Here is a 19,368-nt window from a genome sequence, read left to right as displayed (position 1 = left end):
CAAGTTTGGGAGTGTGTGTAAAGGTAGAAAGTTGAAAGTAAACATAGAAAAGAGTAAGGTGATGAGGGTATCAAATGATTTAGATAAAGAAAAATTGGATATAAAATTGGGGAGGAGGAGTATGGAAGAAGTGAATGTTTTCAGATATTTGGGAGTTGACGTGTCGGCGGATGGATTTATGAAGGATGAGGTTAATCACAGAATTGATGAGGGAAAAAAGGTGAGTGGTGCATTGAGGTATATGTGGAGACAAAAAATGTTATCTATGGAGGCAAGGAAGGGAATGTATGAAAGTATAGTAGTACAGTGGACCCCCTGTTAACGATATTTTTTCACTCCAGAAGTATGTTCAGGTGCCAGTACTGACCGAATTTGTTCCCATAAGGAATATTGTGAAGTAGATTAGTCCATTTCAGACCCCCAAACATACACGTACAAACGCACTTACATAAATACACTTACATAATTGGTCGCATTCGGAGGTGATCGTTATGCGGGGGTCCACTGTACTAACACTGTTATATGGATGTGAAGCTTGGGTTGTAAATGCAGCAGCGAGGAGGCGGTTGGAGGCAGTGGAGATGTCCTGTCTAAGGGCAATGTGTCGTGTAAATATTATGCAGAAAATTCGATGTGTGGAAATTAGGAGGTGTGGAGTTAATAAAAGTATTAGTCAGAGTTCTAAAGAGGGGTTGTTGAGGATGAAAGTAGAATGACATGGCGAGCGTATAAATCTGTAGGGGAAGGAAGGTAGGGTAGGGGTCGCCCTCAAAAAGGTTGGAAGGAAGGGGTAAGGGATGTTTTGTGGCCGAGGGACTTGGACTTCCAGCAGGCTTGCGTGAGCATGTTCGATAGGAGTGAATGGAAACGAATGGTATTTGGGACCTGACGAGCTGTTGGAGTGTGAGCAGGGTAATATTTAGTGAAGGGGTTCAGGGAAACCGGTTATTTTTATATAGCCGGACTTGAGTCCTGGAAATGGGAAGTACAATGCCTGCACTCTAAAGGAGGGGTTCGGGATATTGGCAGTGTGGAGGAATATGTTATGTATCTTTATATGTATATGCTTCTAAACTGTTGTATTCTGGGCACCTCTGCAAAAACAGTGATTATGTGTGAGCGAGGTGAAAGTGTTGAATGATGATGAAAGTATTTTCTTTTTGGGGATTTTCTTTCTTTTTGGGTCACCCTGGCTTGGTAGGAGACAGCTGACTTGTTAAAAAAAAATTTTTGTTTACAAAATTATTACATATTTTTCTTAACCCTTAAACGGTCCAAACATATATATAAGGTCTCTCGCGTAGTGCCCCAAATTTTATGAGGAAAAAAAATAGTTTGTTTTTTTTATAGGAAAAAAGAGCATATGGTACCCAGGCGTCCCCAATTCTTTTCATATGGCGCACAGTGAGTGCGCACACCCATTCTCCCATGTCTAGGTGACTCAGGCTTCTCGTGGCATTGTTGAATGAATGACAAGGAAAACGTATATATACATTTGGGGCGCTACGCGAGAGAAATTATATGTACGTTTGGACCGTTTAAGGGTTAACACAGTGGACCCCTGAATTAAGACATCATCGGACTATGTAATAATTGGATTAAGTATGTAATGTTTTTGAGTCAAAATATTGACTCGGTTAATGACACTGAACTCGGTAAAAGTCATTCATCCCGAACATGTCTGCATGTTGTGTGTGGCCTGGACACTCCATGTACAGCCAGTGTGCCATCGTTTACCAGCCATTGAGGATGATTCCATCCATACATGTGATACATTTTGTATTATTCCATTGTTTTTAGTGCTTGTAACTACTAAATAAGCCACCATGGGCCCAAAGAAAGCTTCTAGTGCCAGCCCTTTGGTAAAGAGGGTGAGAAACACTATAGAATTCAAGAAAAAGTTTGTAGAAAGATAGGAAAGTGGTGGTGGTCGTGATGGTGGTAGAGGGTGGTAGTATGGGCCAACAGGTCTGCTGCAGTGTTCCTGCTTTCTTATGTACAGCAGCCAGTGTACTACCCCACACACCACCCAGGGTACTTCCCCATTCACCAGCCAGGGTACTTCCCCACACACCAGCCTGGGTACTTCCCCACACACACACACCAGCCTGGGTACTTCCCCACACACACACACCAGCCTGGGTACTTCCCCACACACACCAGCCAGGGTACTTCCCCACACACCAGCCAGGGTACTTCCCCACACACCAGCCAGGGTACTTCCCCACACACACGATTTGATTTGATGGGGATTTGTGCATGAGTGAATAGAATTATCAAAGCTTATTGCTTGGGAAGCATTGAAAATTGGGTTGGGCAAATACAATTCTGTTAGTGGGATGGTTTGTGAAGGACATGCCTAGTATGGGCCAACAGGCCTGCTACAGTGTTCCTGCTTTCTTATGTACAAACATTTATGGATGAGCATCACTCTGACACAGCTGTTGCAGGTCGTGCTGGCAACATCTACAATGACAATGTTGTGTCCCACTTTAGGAAAATCTTAGAGATGCCAGAAACAGAGCTCTCTGGACAGATATTTTGTGAAACAGGGGTCAAGTGGCTCTGAAGCTGGACCTAGTGGCATTAAAAAACAAAGAAAGGAAGTAACCCCAGATAAGGATTTGGTACCTGAAGTCTTTATGGAAGGGGATTCCCCTTCCAAACAATAGTACACCTCCATCCTCTCCCCTCCTCCCATCTCATCAATCTTTAATAAGTCTTCAATAAAGGCAAGTGTCATTTTAGTAATGTTTTACTCTGCATATCTCATTGTTTTCTGTGCTGGGAAATGTCTATTTCATGTAGAAAAATTATTTTGTTTAATACTAATGGAATGGATTAATTGGATTTCCATTATTTCTTATGAGGAAAATTGATTCGGATTAAGTCAGATTCGGTAAAAGACACACTCTCTGGAACAGATTAATTATGTTATCCGGGGGTCCACTGTATTTAGCGTTAAAATGCATAAAAAATTATATATTGCCACAAAAAAAGCCACGAATTTGTGGGGATTTTCGCAAACAATTATTAGTTAGGTTCTAAGGAAAAATCTGCGAATTACTGAAGCATTGAATTCGGAACCACAAATTCGCAGGGGTCCACTGTACTCCAAGATGTCTTAATTGTTTATGATGTTCTAAATTAATCTATTAAGTTCTCTGAAGAAAGTTCTTAAGTAAGCTAGTTTTGCATGTGTCACTAAAGCAGTACTAGTGAGATGCTTCTTGTAAGGTTTACCTATTCATTATTCATCTTGTGTATTGTTTACTGTAATTTATTAAGATAAGAGATAAGAGATAAGATTTCGTTCGGATTTTTAACCCCGGAGGGTTAGCCACCCAGGATAACCCAAGAAAGTCAGTGCGTCATCGAGGACTGTCTAACTTATTTCCATTGGGGTCCTTAATCTTGTCCCCCAGGATGCGACCCACACCAGTCGACTAACACCCAGGTACCTATTTGCTGCTAGGTGAACAGGACAATAGGTGTAAGGAAACGTGTCGGAATTTCCACCCGCCGGGAATCGAACCCGGGCTCTCCGTGTGTGAAGCGGGAGCTTTAGCCACCAGACCACCGGGCTCCTTGAAGGTTGATTTTTTCTTTTTCAGGTATATACAGTTTATGGGCCCCACTTGTCTGGAAAATTGCTATTTACACATATTAGAAAAGCCTTTTATTACATATTGCCAAAGCTCAAGGTAAGTAACATTGTGTTTAGTCTTTTGTATCTTAATCTTTCTGGGAACTGTTTCTCATGAAGGAAAGAACATTTGTAGAATCTTCTCCAGACAGTTCATAAGCCTTCAGATTTTGAAGATTTAAAAGAAAATATTCTAGATTCAAGATTTGCATGCCAACGGGTTAAGAGGCTATTTAATTCAAGTGCAATACAGTTGTAATTATTATATGGCATGGAAATAAAGATTAAGAAAAATATTGCCTGCTCAAACACATGGAGAAAACTAGATTTAAAATTATAGGCGAACAGCACAGCTCAAATCTGTACAGTATAATGATTAAGAGTATGCATGATGTTCACTGGTGACAAGTCCCAGCTGCTTAGGAATAGAAAGAATGAAGAACTCAAAAGGGGCACTGTATGCAAAACTCAAGAGGATTGTCATATAGAATGAAAGAAACATGTGAAAGACTTGGAAACATTATGTCAACATGGCAGCCCTGGCTGTTTTTTTTTATGAAACCTGTGCTCCCACTCCTGCACGTTCAGTGAAAACAATTATGATCATGTATAAAAATTAATTTTTTTTTATATCAACATAAATCTGTATGTTTATACAGTATTCAAGTTCAGTATAGGTTTATATGGTAGCATATGACTTGGCTCTGTTTACTGTTATTATTTGTGTTCTTTTTGTTAGTTTAAAAACCCATCTGCCTACTTTTATAGTTATTCCTTTTACATGTATTTTGTGTGTAGTTATGTAACACCATGATGGCACTTTTAAAAGGCTTTGGCAAATCTGTGTATACTACATCTGCATTTTGTTTGTCTTCCAGTGCTGAATTTTTCTTAGTTGTCCCTCAAGAACTAGGTCAACTTACATGCAAGGCATAAATTGTATTTAGGATGTTATGAAAAAAGAGGGGGGGGGGAACACCACATCCAACATTGGGCCCCTGCTTAAACAATATGGGACTTAGATAACGGCAAAGAAATGAATAACATACTGAAGTCCCAACATGACTAAGCATTTAGTAAGCCATTAACCAGATAAAGGGTTGACAGTCTTAAATGAATTTTTTACGACCAAGACCCAAAATTTGGTTAATTCAAGAATTTCTGATATAATCTTCACACCACAGGACTTTGAAAAAACAATAAATGACATGCTCATGCCCTGTTCCCCAGGCCCAGACTCTTGGAACTATGTGTTCATCAAGAACTGCAAGAAACCTCTTTCATGTGCTTTAAATATTTCATGGAGAGGGTGTATAAACTCAGGGGTCATCCCATAGTCACTAAAAACAACAGATATAACCCCATTCCACAAAGGTGGCAGTAAAGCAGTAGCAAAGAATTACAGACTGATAGCGCTGATGTCCCACATCATAAAAATGTTTGAAAGTGTTCAAGGAAGAAGATCAGTGACCACTTGGATACCCATCACTTGCACAACCCAAGGCAGCATGGGTTTAGAGCAGGTTGCTCCTGCCTTTCACAGCTACTGGATCACTACGACATGGTCCTGGATGCACTGGAGGACAAGGAAAATGCAGTTGTAGTATACACAAACTTGGCGAAAGCCTTTGACAAGTGTGATCATGGTGTAATAGCACACAAAATATGTGATACAGGAATAAGAGGAAAAGCTGGTAGATGGATCTCTAATTTCCTAACAATTAGAACACAAAGAGTCATCCTTTTCCTCATTTTCATATCTGACACAGACAGAGATGTAAGCCACAGCACTGTTCCCTCCTTTGCTTATAATACCAGAAATTGCATAACAGTGTCATCCATCAAGGACACTGTAAATCTCCAAGTGGACATTAATCAAGTCTTTAAATGGGCATCATAAACAATATGAAGTTCAGTGAAGACAAATCTCAATTATTACGCTATGGAAATAAATTTAAGCTGGATTGGAATATAAAACACATTCCAGTCACACAATAGAATGAAAAACTAATGTGAAGGACCTGGGAGTGATAATGTCAGAGAATCTCACTTTTAAAGATCAAAACAGTGTCTGTACTACATCTGCTAGGAAAATGATAGGTTGGATAATGAGAACCTTCAAAACTAGGGATGCCAAGTTAATGATGATTCTCTTCAAATCACTCATTCTCCCCAGGCTGGAATATTGTTGTACACTAACGGCCCCTTTCAAGGCAGGTCAGAGAACTTTCACTACATGTACATGTATAAGTACCATAAAATACCTAAATTACTGGGAATAGTTGAAGTTCCTTGACCTGTACTCCTTGGAATGCAGGCAAGAAAGGTACATGATAATATACACTTAGAAAATACTAGAGGGACTAGTCCCAAATCTGCACACGGAAATCACTCCCTGCGAAAGCAAAAGACTCGGCAGGCAGTGCAACGTCCCCCTCATATGAAAAGCAGGGATGCCATGAATACACTAAGAGAAAACACAATAAGTGTCAGGGGCACAAGTCTGTTCAACTGCCTTCCAGCATACATAAGGGGATTACAAATAGACTCCTGACTGTCTTCAAGAGGGAGCTGGACAATCAGTACCTGACCAGCCGGGCTGTGGTTCATACGTCAGTTTGCGTGTGGCCAGCAGTAACAGCCTGGTTGATCAGGCCCTGATCCACCACCAGGTCTGGATATGGACTGGGCTGCAGGGGCATTGGCCCTCGGAATACCCTCCAGGTATACTCCAGGGGGAGAAGAGCAAGATGATCTATGATTAAGTATATATATTGTACATATTAAAACTTAATAAATAGCAAATATTTATAAAAGAAACATGTCTCCTCAAAGTCCTAGGCATATTGTGCTTGTGGTTTTTCCTTTTAGAATGAGTCAGATTTTATTTCACATCATCGTGTTCCTGTATTTTATTCCAAATGGACAGTGAGATATGGGAGGCATAACTACAATGTACAGTATCTAAATGTAAGTTACTGGGAGAAATACCCTATTTAAGATTTAAGAGGCTCACTTTGTTGTGTGGAACTTTTGAAATCAAATGATGTAAAAGTACTAGATGCTAACGTGGATAACTAGAACCTGCTAATTATTCTCGTACATAAAAAAACGTCAGTAACAGCAGAAGAATTCATGGAACGCATAAAATTGACTGCCACAAAAGTCCTACACCAAATATTATCCTCCTAGGAGATTTTTAACCTTCCAGATGTTAATGTAAGATGGTAGACAACAGTATTGTACCAGACATAATGCCCAGGTTTTCCCTCAGTTTATGCAATTCACTGTTGTGTGATGTCCTTTTTCTGTGCATAATTCAATACAGTATATGCTGTGTTCAGCAGCTGTATGTGATCAGTACAGTTTTCAACAAAGAGAGAGAGAGAAAGCTACTGTACATATATGTGCAGAAGGTACTTGAGGGGTTACTCAAATAGCACATGGTCATAACAGCATACTGGGGTGTGAGATGTGGGAGAAAATGTAAAATGAAGTGTGTCAAAAGCAGGGGCACTGTAGTTGCAATAAGAGAACAATGTATTAACATATGTGGGCATAGACTATTCAATTCTACCAGAACATATCGTAAACACTCCTGGAACGAGTGTAAAGTTTTCCAGATGAAATTCAACAAGTACCTCCACTAAGTGCTGGATCATTCATGCTGTGGTAGATATGCGGGCCAGTGGGCCTCCAACATACATATATGAAATACTGGCAATGATTTAGTAAACAGATGATTTGAAGAAAAGATACCAGAGACCTATGTAGATTGGAAACGTCAATAAATATGTACAACCTGAAGTCTGTTCGGAACCAGTACTGTGGAAAAATTTTAATTTTCCTAAATTCAGCATGTCTAAATTTGAATAATATAGTAATTGTATAGTAAAATGTGATGCTGATTTGACCCTTCAAGAAATTTCAAGTGAGGGGGATGTAGAACAGTCGCAGAGTGATGATTAGGGAGGACGCCATAGTGAAAATACATGTGAACACTGGTCTGTTAATTGTGTAATGTAATCAGGCATCAAAGTTCAGTTGGTGTATATTGGCCTCAGTCTGTAATTTAGAAATTACTGACACGTTCCTGCTGAAGAACTGGGATAACTAGTGTGGAAAACCCTTACAATCCAGTTCAAAGGACCTAAGGATTTCATGAATTATTATGTGAGCAATTACCTGCATGAGGTTTACAGAGTATTACCTGAATTATCACGTACAGGTAATTTGGGCGAGGCAAGTGGGGCTTAGTAAAAAGTACTTTTGTAATACAAAAGACCAAGTCCACTGCATCTGGTCTTTGTAAGGATTATGGAAAATAAGTTTCATAATTCAAATCCAGTGGACATTTTGTAATAGTGGGGTTTGGATGTAGTGATGGTTGTAGAGAAACACTGTGGACTGTTAATGGAGGTGTTATTAGTGATAAGCGTGGAGAGCTCAACCTGTCTACTTCCACTCCCTTCTAAACCTAGCTAGAATTCAGCTGAGAACTGAATGACTCACAGGTAAGACCCACAAGGGGGTGAGTAGGGAAGTAGGGACAGACGAAGAATAGCTCTGGAGAGGAATGTCTCAAGTCTTAGAAAAAGAGCTGGGGCTAAACCCAGCTGCAGAGCATTGTAAGACAGAGGTAGACGAGCATAGAAAAAGCCGGAGCACACTTGCTGAGTGTGCTGACTAGTGTTGAGTATATCGTGATAATATAGAAGAGGACGGCAAGGTAGGAAGGAGGATCACAGGAAAAAGGCAACTTCACGTTGATGTGAAGATTTACGGCAGTTTGTCAGTAGAGGAGCCATTTCAGATTTTTTTTAATCTTGATTTCGAGATGTGAACAAGTTTAGCCTTATTTTTTAAGTCAGTTTAGCCTTATTTTTAAGTCGTTTTTAAGTCCTCCAATGGAATCAAGTAGTTATTGAGTTGTACACACTTCTTCAGGAATGCAGGTAAGCTTAACAGCTCCTTTTTGAAGTGAGGAGTATAATTGTTTGTAATACATTACATCGCTGTATTATTCAGTTGTGTTGAAAGTTATATCTTGCAACCCCCTTCCGTTTGGGTAGGTAGGAAATTCTTCCTCATACTGGGGTAGTTGTGTTTCTGAGTAGGCATGTGTGAGCTGGCCTAGGGGGGGGAAGGTCACGTGACGTCAGTATGGCCAGGGAGCCTGTCTGTAACGTTTTTAGGGTCTATAAGTATACATACTGGTGACAAATTGGCTATAACGGACACACCCCTCTTCCTTATTAGTTCACTGTATCTGGCATAAGCGCAAATTCCTCAGAATTTGAAGAGAAAATGCAAAAATAGGTCCACACATGTAGTCTGATTCACTGACCTGTGCAAAATACCTTTTAACATATGCATTCAGTATTGTTTGGAGAAGGAGCTTAGATCTGGGTGACATCTCATCTCGTTTACATAGCTACTTTCCAAGAAGAAAAAAATACAGACCAGTAGTACTAACACAACACCCACAATCCTTTGAAAAGGATGACGAAATGTAAATTACAAATTGTATGGACCTACACAATCCGAGCCAGTATAAATTTAGAATGGGATGATCATGCTTGTCACAATTTTTAAATCATTATGATAGACTTATGTTGGCGTTGGAAGACACCTATAATACAGATAAGGTCTACTAAATGGACTTTGCTAAGGCATTTTAAGTATGTGATTGTTGAATAATAGCCCATAAAATAAGGTCAAGTAGGAAAATTAATGTTAATTTTTTACAAATAGAACAAGAATAGTTGTAAACACAACCAACTTTAGCCTTATCAGCTGGCATATAAAAACACAAGCCAAAGCTTTGTATCTTCCTTTATAGACGTTAACAAAATAAGCATGAAAGTCGCATCAGTAGTAAACAGGGAAAGATTGCATATTTCGCTTGTACAAGAATGGTATATAATACCGACTAGTCCCAAATCTGCACACGGAAATCACTCCCTACGAAAGCAAAAGTCATGGCAGGCAGTGCAACGTCCCCTTCAAATGAAAAGCAGGGGTGCCATGAATACACTAAGAGAAAAATGACTGTCTTCAAGAGGGAGCTGGACAATCAGTACCTGACCAGCCGGGCTGTGGTTCATACGTCAGTTTGCGTGTGGCCAGCAGTAACAGCCTGGTTGATCAGGCCCTGATCCACCGCCAGGTGCAACGAGCACCACGACTACGGTGCTCTTTGCACCAACTCCAAGGCTGAGGGACTAATTACCTCATCTTTTGTATATAGTTCTACTGTCTTCAAATTATGTCCTGGAATTTGTATTGATAAAGCCACTGGATGGCGAAACGTCTACAATAAAGATACCCAGATGTTGCACATGTGTCTTAATTTCATATTTCGTTTGTAATTAGTATTATTTGTATGCGAGACGCACCTTCGCCAGGCTCAAGTTGCCACTAGCGCTGTTTGCTTCACCCTCAACACTTGGGCAAACTGTGCTCTTAGAACCTTCAATGCTGGGAATGAGGGAAAAGAAGCGGTACCTTTATGCCAGCTAAGGTCTTTTGAAACAAGAAATTGGAGCTGTTCTTCTTTCATGGATCATACCAGATTATTTACCATTTCTCAGTTGCTATATGACTTATACCGGTTTACCTCTTCCACATGAATATGTTATGAGGGACGAAGAATGCGTCTTCAGTTGAGACCCACCTTCAATTTGAGCTTGCATCACACAGTCACCATTTAAATGGTACTGGTCGTAATGCAGAAATAAACACAAGGATGAGGAAACACTTGAGAAGCAGTGTGAAGTTATTTCCAGATGAGGATGGGAAAGACCAGAAACTTGATAAGCTGTAGACCAGCATGGGATGGATTAGCAACTTGCAACGCAGTGTGAACACTTAACAAATCAGGGTGGACAGGACCAGCCAGCAGCGTACCCAAGATGTTATTAGGTAATCATCGACTAGCACGCAGTGCCTATCTGAGCGGTTTTCTTTTTTTCTCGACTCCTAAATGCAATCCTTTCTTTAATTTTTATCTTTGCTTCCACTGTCCTCTTGTCCTTCCCTGTTCCCTTTTCCCTATCCCTTTTTCCTCTTTCCCATGATCACTTTTGCATTCTGACTAACCTCTTCTTCCAGTCTCCCTTGCTTTTCTCCCCATCTCCCTCACTTTTCTCATCTCCCTCGCTTCTCTCCCCATCTCCCTCGCTTCTCTCCTCAGCTTCCTCGCTCTTCTCATCTCCCTCGCTTTTCTCCCCATCTCCCTCCCTTCTCTCCCCAGCTTCCTCGCTCTTCTCCCCATCTCCCTCACTCTTCTCCCAGTCTCCCTCGCCCATTTCCCCATCTCCCTCGCTATTCTCCCCATCTCCCTCGCTCTTCTCCCCATCTCCCTCGCTCTTCTCCCCATCTCCCTCGCTCTTCTCCCTATCTCTCTTCTCCCATCTCCTTTGCTCTTCTCCCTATCTCCATTCTCCCCATCTCCCTCCTCTCCACCCCCCTCGCCCTTCTCCCATCTCCCTCGCCCCTCACCATTCTCCCCATCCCTCGCCCTTCTCCACTTTCCCTCGCCCTTCGCCCCATTTCCCTCGCCCTTCGCCCCATTTCCCTCGCCCTTCTCCCCATCTCCCTCACCCTTTTCCCCTTCTCCGTCACCCTTCCCTTCTCCCTTGCACTTCTTTTCTCGTTCATCCTTTCTCTCCTTCTCTGTCACCCTTCCTTTCTCCCCTTCTCTCTTGCTCTTCCCTTCTCCACTTCTCTTTCTCCCTTCCCTTCTCTCTTTCTTCCCCTTCCCTTCTCCGTCGCCCTTCTACGTCTCCCTTCACCCTTGCCTGGCTGCATGGATCAGTAAGGTGTATACGAGCAAGTGGCATTCAACATGGTAGTCTAATACTATGTCGACATGTGCCATGTTACGTTGTGTTGCATTCTCTCTCCTCCCCTCTCCTTCTCCCCTCTTCTTCTCCCCCCTCCCCTCCCCCCCTCCTCCCCCCTCCCCTCCTCCTCCCCCTCCTCCTCCTCCCCCTCCTCCTCCCCCTCCTCCTCCTCCCCCTCCTCCTCCTCCTCCCCCTCCTCCCCCTCCTCCTCCTCCCCCTCCTCCTCCTCCCCCTCCTCCTCCTCCCCCTCCTCCTTCTCTCCCCTCCTCCTCCCCCTCCTCCTCCCCCTCCTCCCCCTCCTCCTCCCCCTCCTCCTCCCCTCCTCCCCCTCCTTCCGCCTCCCCCTCCTCTTCCCTCTCCTCCCCCTCCCCTCCCCCCCTCCTCCCCCTCCCCTCCCCCTCCCCTCCCCCTCCCCCTCCTCCCCCCTCCTCCCCCCTCCTCCCCCCTCCTCCCCTCCCCCTCCTCCTCCCCTCCCCCTCCTCCCCCCTCCTCCTCGCCCCTCCTCCTCCCCCTCCTCCCCGCTCCTCCTCCCCGCTCCTCCTCGCCCGCTCCTCCTCGCCCCTCCTCCTCCCCCTCCTCCTCCCCTCCTCCTCCTCCCCCCCCCCTCCTCCTCCCCCCCTCATCCCCCCTCCTCCCCCCCTCCTCCCCCCCCTCCTCCCCCTCCTCCCCCCCCCCCCCCCCCTCCTCCCCACTCCTCCCCACTCCTCTTCTCATTCCTTAGTGAGGTCTCCTAGCTCAGGCTTATAGGTTTCATTACTTCATGTGCGAAACCCATATCTGTGACCAGTTGCAAGGGTTCTCCACCTCCCGCAGCCCGGCCTGATATCAGACTTCCCTGTTGATTGCCTGGTCAACCAGGCTCTTGCTGCTAGCGGCCCGCAGGCCTTCAAAGCCATCACATCCAGGCTGATCAGCCACACGTAACAGACAATGGTCCAGTGTCGTCTTGTATTCTTGTACCTTTGTTCCGGCAGTGCTTCTTATATCTGCTAGCAGTAGGTTGAAGAGTCATTGGCCCTGGCTGTTAATACAACGTTTCTCCACTTAGGCTTATGACACTTGGTTTATTCTACCCTTCAGCCCGTATCTCTTACTTTAGCAAGTAATGCTAGCTTGTTAAGTGAAGACCTGACTCTCGAGTATTTTCCATATATCAGGAAGCTCTCTTCTCCGTTCAAGAGAGTACATTCCAAATGGTTTACGTCGTTCCTAGTAGTTTAAAGGCTGTGCTGATTATATATGCTTTGAAAACGACTTTATGTATATTTTATAGGTGTGCTCTCTCCCTGCCTTCACTTTAGAATTCTGTGTGGTAAACTATATGCTATATATTTAGCATAGAGAGTAGGGTAACAGCGCACTCCTGATATACACAATTTTGGTTAAAAGAACAAAAATGTTGGTTTTTAAAAACATATACTTGGGGTATTTGACTGGTTTGTGTGTGTATCCACGAAAGCACCATCTGTCGCCCCCAGCTTGTACCTCCAGTTTGTGATCCTTGTGAGACAGTGTTTGGAGGCCTCAAGCTGTTGTACGAACAGGGATTCTTCACACCCCTTCCCATAATACCTCTTTTCAGCCAGTCTTTTTGAAGAATTCTGTTAGGTTCGTGAGGCAGGACCTGCTGCCTCTTAAACAATTATTTGTGTAGCATATGGGTACCTAAGAATGAGTTGACTGTTGTGAGGAAGGAACTAAAAGGACCCAAATGCAAATAAGTCACATTGCTTGGCTTTTTTGGGTGTTCCTGAAGTCGTAATCATCCTGGGCTACTAATACGAAAAGTCTTCAAGCCCTTGTTCTCTGGATGTTCTAAAATTGCCATGTTAACTGTTACTTTATCCTTCAGCGTACACGCTTTACGAATACTGGTGTGCAGTTAAGGGTCTGATGTTTGTGTAGTGGGCGAGTGTAGGATTGTGCCGGAGGGCAGGCCAGGGAGGGATGCACTGGGCGTCAGTGTGGCGCCGGCGGTCGTGCGAGGTAAAGCGTAGAGAACAGCGGCGAGGGTGCAGGTGGAGCTGCGAGTCAGGGAGCAACAGCGGCGGTGCCAGTGCCACAGCGCCGCCCACCCGATCAGGCAGTGTGCCAGGCAGCCCTCAGCGCCATCCGCGAACTCTTCCCACACCCGTGTGTTCGAGGGGGAGAAGGAAACCTCCAGCATCGCCTTTGCACCCCCCGCACAACCGCACGTTAATTTGTCGTCAATCTAAAGAGAGAACAGTTTATTTTCTGTTGTAGTTTACTGTTACTGCTAGTTTAATATAGGAGATTATAGTTTTTCTGCAGTAAAGTGCTTAGGTTTTTAATAGTGATGTAGCGAGAGACAGGAGATCGGGTGTGCGTATGGGGCCCTGCGATCCTGTAGGGGTCGGTTGAACCCTCCGTGCCCCACGTCGTACCTAACACTTGAGTGCTAGTGTATTGGACCTGTAGCCTTGTGTACTGACAAGGGATTCTCATCTTGTCTCTTGGAAATAACGCAAGAGTTGTCCACAAGTGCACCTTCCAACTTTTTTAATAAAGCCATGGTTTACGGGATTTTTTTTGGAAAATAACACAATCTCGTTGATGGCCGACAAACATTGCGGGTTTAATGGATAGTCGTTGATAATCATGTAGAAATAGACAATACTGACGCTAAATAGCGCTTAATATCGTACTGTAAAATATATACATAGATAAAAAATCTAAGGACAACAAAAGTAGGAGAAAACAATAGATCATTTATGAGGTGATGGGGTGGCGGCTCCTACTTGCACGGGACACAGAGTGAGTCCCGGGGCGGAGGAGGTGCCAGGAAATCAACACGGTGGTTACCTTGCCATCACTTCATGGTGTAAAGTGTTTCACTACCTGAACACCTGCCTCAGGTAAGCAACATTTCCCTTCTGCATCCAGAATTAATTCACTCGACGCTCTCGGGCTTGTTACCTTGTTGTGTACTGTGTGTTGGCTGTTTTAGTTCACCTGCAGGTAGGTGTACTAAGCGTTCAATATACATAAGATATACAAATTTATATGGCTCATCGAGACTGTGTGTTTGAAATGTGAGGTCCTGGGACAAACTAAAAATACTGACGTGTTCCAGGTACATTAAGTAGTACTCTTTTAACAGTAGGGTGGTGGGGAAGTAGAATAAAGTGGATGCGATTGTGAAGACAGACTCGACACAATTTTCAGAGGTATGATTAAGCCAGGAATCAGGACTCTGCTCCAAAGGAAAATTGGTGAATATAAGTTGGCCAGCGCGCGCACGCGCACACCTACCCACGAACGTAGGCGCACTCGCCCACCCACGAACGCGGGTGCACGCACCCACCCACGAACGCCCGGGGCGGGGGGGAGGCCTCGCACGCACGTGCGCGCGCGCGCGCACACACACACACACACACACACACACACACACACACACACACACACACACACACACACACACACACACACACACACACACACACACACACACACACACACAGGAGCTAAGACTCGATCCTTGCACTTACATACAGGTGAATACACAAGACAAATTATAAACTGGAAAGATAGTGTGTGTATTGCGAGGCATTATACTAGAAACAAGTGTCTCTGACGTGTATTATTTTTAAAGTTCTTAAGAAGTTTTCAGGAAGATCGTGTGGGAACACTTGCGAAACAAAGAATCTGGACTTCAGAAAAAGTAGCACCATTTCAGAGACTGGAAGACTTGTCTCACTGAAATTCTGTGACCGACTCTCAGACATAAAAAGGAGAGAGGCAGGGATGAACTGACTGTATATTCCTGGACTGCAAGGAAGCTTTTTGCACAGACCTCATCAAATATTAAACACAAACTGTAAGAGCAGCAGAGTTAGCAGGAAAATGATTTAGTGGATTAAAAAGTAAAGCACCAGAGGAGTGACTGAATGAGAGGAGTCATCAGGATGGACGAGGGAAACAAGCTAGGTTACCAAGGAATCAGTAATAGTACTGCTATTCCTGAAGCGGCTCGCCCATATGCAACAGGGAAATTCACAGACCTTCTTAAACAGGTGATTGAAGGTTCCACCAACCTAGAAGCCCGAGACACCATTAAAACATGGCTCAACCTACTCCTGTTCGGCAATGTCTGTCTTATAGTTCCTGAAAGATGTAAAGATTTTCCAGAGGAAGTTGCTATTAGCTCTCCAGTTTGCTGATGTAATACTGATTAGAATAAGCAATTATTGATGGATACTCCAGGAGCGCTTAAATCGGATAATTGGTTGACTTGGTTCGCAGTGCTCTCGCCTCACACACTGAAAGTCTGTGGTTCGATTCTCACAGGTGGAAACATTGGGCATGTTTCCTTACACCTGCTGTCCCTGTTCACGTAGCAGTAAGTAGGCACCTGAATGTTAGTCGACTGGTGTGGGTCGCATGCTGGGGGACAAGATTGAATGACTCCAGTGCAAATAAGACAGTCCTCGATGACGCACTATCTTTCTTGGGTTATCTTGAGTGGCAAACCCTCCGGGTTAAAAACCCCAACAAATCTTATCTTAACACGTTATAACGCGAGTTGAATCCAAATAAGTACAGTCATGCAAATCAGGGAATGGGAACGGAAACCACAGAGTACGGTGGAGACCCTACAAGAAAAAAAATAAAGATAAGAACATAAGAAAGGAGGAACACTGCAGCAGACCTGTTGGCCCATACTAGGCAGGTCCTTTAAAATTCATCCCACTAGCAAAACATATGCCCAACTCAATTTTCAATGCTACCCAAAAAATAAACCCTGATGACTCTATCCACTCATATGCAAGTCCCACTTGCATATGAGTGAACATCATGCCGAACATATTGTCGGAGGTGCACATCATCCGGGTACCTTGGGCAGCGTATGTGAGGCTGGCGAATCCTAACACAGCCTTGAGGAGCCTCAACAAAGAAGCTTCTAGGACTTTATACACCGCGTAAATCATAATAGTCATGGAGTTTGTGCAACTCACATGTTCCCATCTGATAAAATATCTTCAGAAGGTAAAAAAAAAAATCCTGTGTTTGCAGCCATACTAGTCCAGGAAGTGAGGGAAACGTGCTATGAGGAGAAATCAAAGGATTTGAAATTGGCATTTAGAGGGAAAATGACTAGAGGAGACATAATTACGACGTATGAAATACAAAAAAGAATGAACGGCGCAGATAGTAATATTCTGTTTGAAATGCAGTCTAGAGATAAGGTAACAGATGGCCACCAAAAATTCAGATCAACTATAGGGATGCCGGGAAATATCCCTTCATTCCTTGCACAGCTAGAAAACGTTCGGAGGAAGGCAGGTCTGGGACCAGGCCACGGGGGCGATCACTCCGTAATTGTTGAAAGGTAAACTCTAGTTTCACTGCTAAGGTAGCAAAGAAATCGACTGAACAAGAGTGAGAGGTGATGGAGGCAGAACTCCATAGTTTCAAGAGTAGGTATAAAGCCCAGAACTGTACTTGGTAATGTGAGTCAGTATAGTTCAAGAGACTGAGCAAAGACACACATCGGTAAGTACATAATCACAGGAATATACAAATGATAGAAGGTAAAGGGTGACGTAGTCTCTCAAGGGTCAGTAGTTGGACCCTAGCTGCTCCTGATATAAGTAAATAATCTGATAGAAATTGTATTCTATGTAACTGTGTGTGTGGATGTGAAAGAAAAAAAAATAACTATAAAGGGTAGGCAGAGGGTTCAAGTTAATGAACAGACTGCAAACTTAATTAACAAAGTGGCAAATAGAATTCAGTCCTGATATGTGCAAAGTAATGAGAATAAGTTGAGAGTGAGAGAAGACCGGGCGAGGATACAATCTTAGGAGAGAGGTGACAGCTACCCTGGAGACCACATGCAAGGAGAAAGCTCTGGTGCCAGAAATAGATATATACATAAGTAGGTTGGTAGACAGCAACCTACCTGTCCTGTCATATGAATGTGATACGGAATCCTGTTTTGCAGTCTGTCATGATTGCTAATCCTTTTCCGTCTCATAAACATGTAAATGGCAGGTCAATCTGTAAAAAATCTTTGGTATATAATCTCGTCAATTTTTCTATGTTTTTAAATAGGTCTTGTTGCAATATTTTCTTTTCAATTTAAGAGGCCTTGAGAGAAGGCCGCTGGGATGATGAACCCTGGAACCACAAATAGTTAATAAAATGGATATAATTGGATCGTGGAAGCCAGTAATAAGTCGCTTGTTAAGAGTCAGAAATAATGAATCTGCTTCTAGAAAAAAAATAATGTACACATGCGGGACCAAGAGCTAGACTCCCTCTCCGCAACCTCAAATAGGTAATTACACACTCAAGGCTGATGATAAGAGTAGCGGGCCACCAACAGCAAAAGCATGGTTGACAAGGCCAGCACCAGACAAGCCTGGCCCATGGCCAGGTTGCGGGAGTTGGAAAACACTCGGAATGGGTCACAGGAACAAAGTTATATGGTGAGTACACACGTACACAGTTATTACAAGTTTTCTACAGCAACGAGGCATGCGATTGTTGTACGATGTTTTCCTGTCTAAAGAAAATTGAAAGGAATCTGGTAGAATTGACAAGTAGTTGATCCTTATGTGAAACAACACAACGAGAAACTTAAAAAAAAAAAAAAAAAAATTATGGCGATGTTTCGCTTCCAGGAGCGAAATGCATCCATAATAAGTTTGGTTAGTTGCTCTTGTGTCCTTTTACCTAACATATTGTCCGTAATTTTGCCAATATTTTAGAGTTTTAACTTCATTAAAAAGCCTGTGAGTGTGTGAGCAAATTTGAACAGCTAACATTGACTTTGTCAATGGTCCAAGTCGGACCGAAACGTCGCCGTAAGCTTCTCTCTTTTATGTGCGGGTTATTTGTGTATCGTTCCAGTCACGGTATTGTGCCTTTTTTTGTTATTTTGGACATATCTCCTGTTACAACTGTTTCCGTTGATTGTAATAGTTTGCAATTTTTATTCCTGCTGTATTTTGCAGTTTGACAATCGTTTTTCATAGGGCACTCCATCTAAAGCTTTCTTTAAATCTAGATAAATACAATAAGCCAATCCATTTCTTTCTTGAACAGTTTTGTGATTCTGTCGTAATTAATAACTTAGGTATGACTAATTTCCAGAGGGAAGATCGAATTATTTGCTTGTTAGTAAGTTTTTACTCCAAATATTTTATTCAGTTTCTTTTAATTGTTCCTTCAGTATTTTTACAACACTTGTAAGCGAAACTAGCCTATGATGTAGAGAATTCACCTCTCTCTTTAAATACTGGCGCAGTGTGTCATTCAGATGTCTGACAGTGTGTGTGCGCGTGTGCGTGCGTGCGCGCACAAACAAACTCAGCCTTGGAAGAGAGGACTGTTGGAGACATGATTACCCGCATGTTTGTGTGTGGGGATAAGGATGGGGGGAGCGGAGGGTAGGCATTGTAGGGCTTCTATGTCCAAGAGGACTCACCACCAACAGTGTTTCTCTACCACCATCACGCACCCCTATCTTCCTGCCCTATAAGCATGCTTCATCATATTTCTCCAAATATAAGTATGTTTTTCCACCTCCATGCTTTACCAGGCTTCTCCTCCACCACCATGCTTTTCCAGGTTCCTCTTGTATACTACTGTTACATAGTAATTCCCACTTGAGAACTTCACCTTAACTGGAATGAAACCTCCCATAGCTACTGAACTCATATTGAGGTACTCGCTCTCCTGATCATCCTATTGAAATCTCCCAGCTCAGGCTGATAATTTCATTACTTCATAAAGGAAACCCATTTTTTTAATGAAATATGACAGCAGCAGAATTTGATCTCACGTTACAACTATCATATAGAAGGGTGCAGCCTCACACTGCACCCTTAAAACACAACATGTTCCCAG

At 43.2% G+C, this 19,368-nt stretch overlaps 1 protein-coding gene across 11 annotated transcripts in view; it reads left to right on the top strand.

The window, feature by feature from the left end:
• The window catches only part of cyst (rho guanine nucleotide exchange factor 18 cysts), a 1,629,610-nt gene that overhangs the window by 22,646 nt on the left and 1,587,596 nt on the right, over positions 1–19,368 (top strand). For 2 of the 11 annotated variants that reach the window (XM_070090335.1, XM_070090332.1), the window contains exon 1: positions 13,461–14,369. The exons of the other annotated variants lie outside the window; for them this stretch is intronic. The gene's annotated coding sequence lies outside the window, so the exon portion shown is untranslated. Of the gene's footprint in view, positions 1–13,460; positions 14,370–19,368 lie in introns of those variants that run through there. 11 annotated transcript variants of the gene reach the window in all.

Source organism: Cherax quadricarinatus, chromosome 31 (assembly GCF_038502225.1).
Source record: "Cherax quadricarinatus isolate ZL_2023a chromosome 31, ASM3850222v1, whole genome shotgun sequence".
Classification (NCBI taxonomy): Eukaryota; Metazoa; Arthropoda; class Malacostraca; order Decapoda; family Parastacidae; genus Cherax; species Cherax quadricarinatus.
This window is presented reverse-complemented; position numbering and strand designations above follow the sequence as displayed.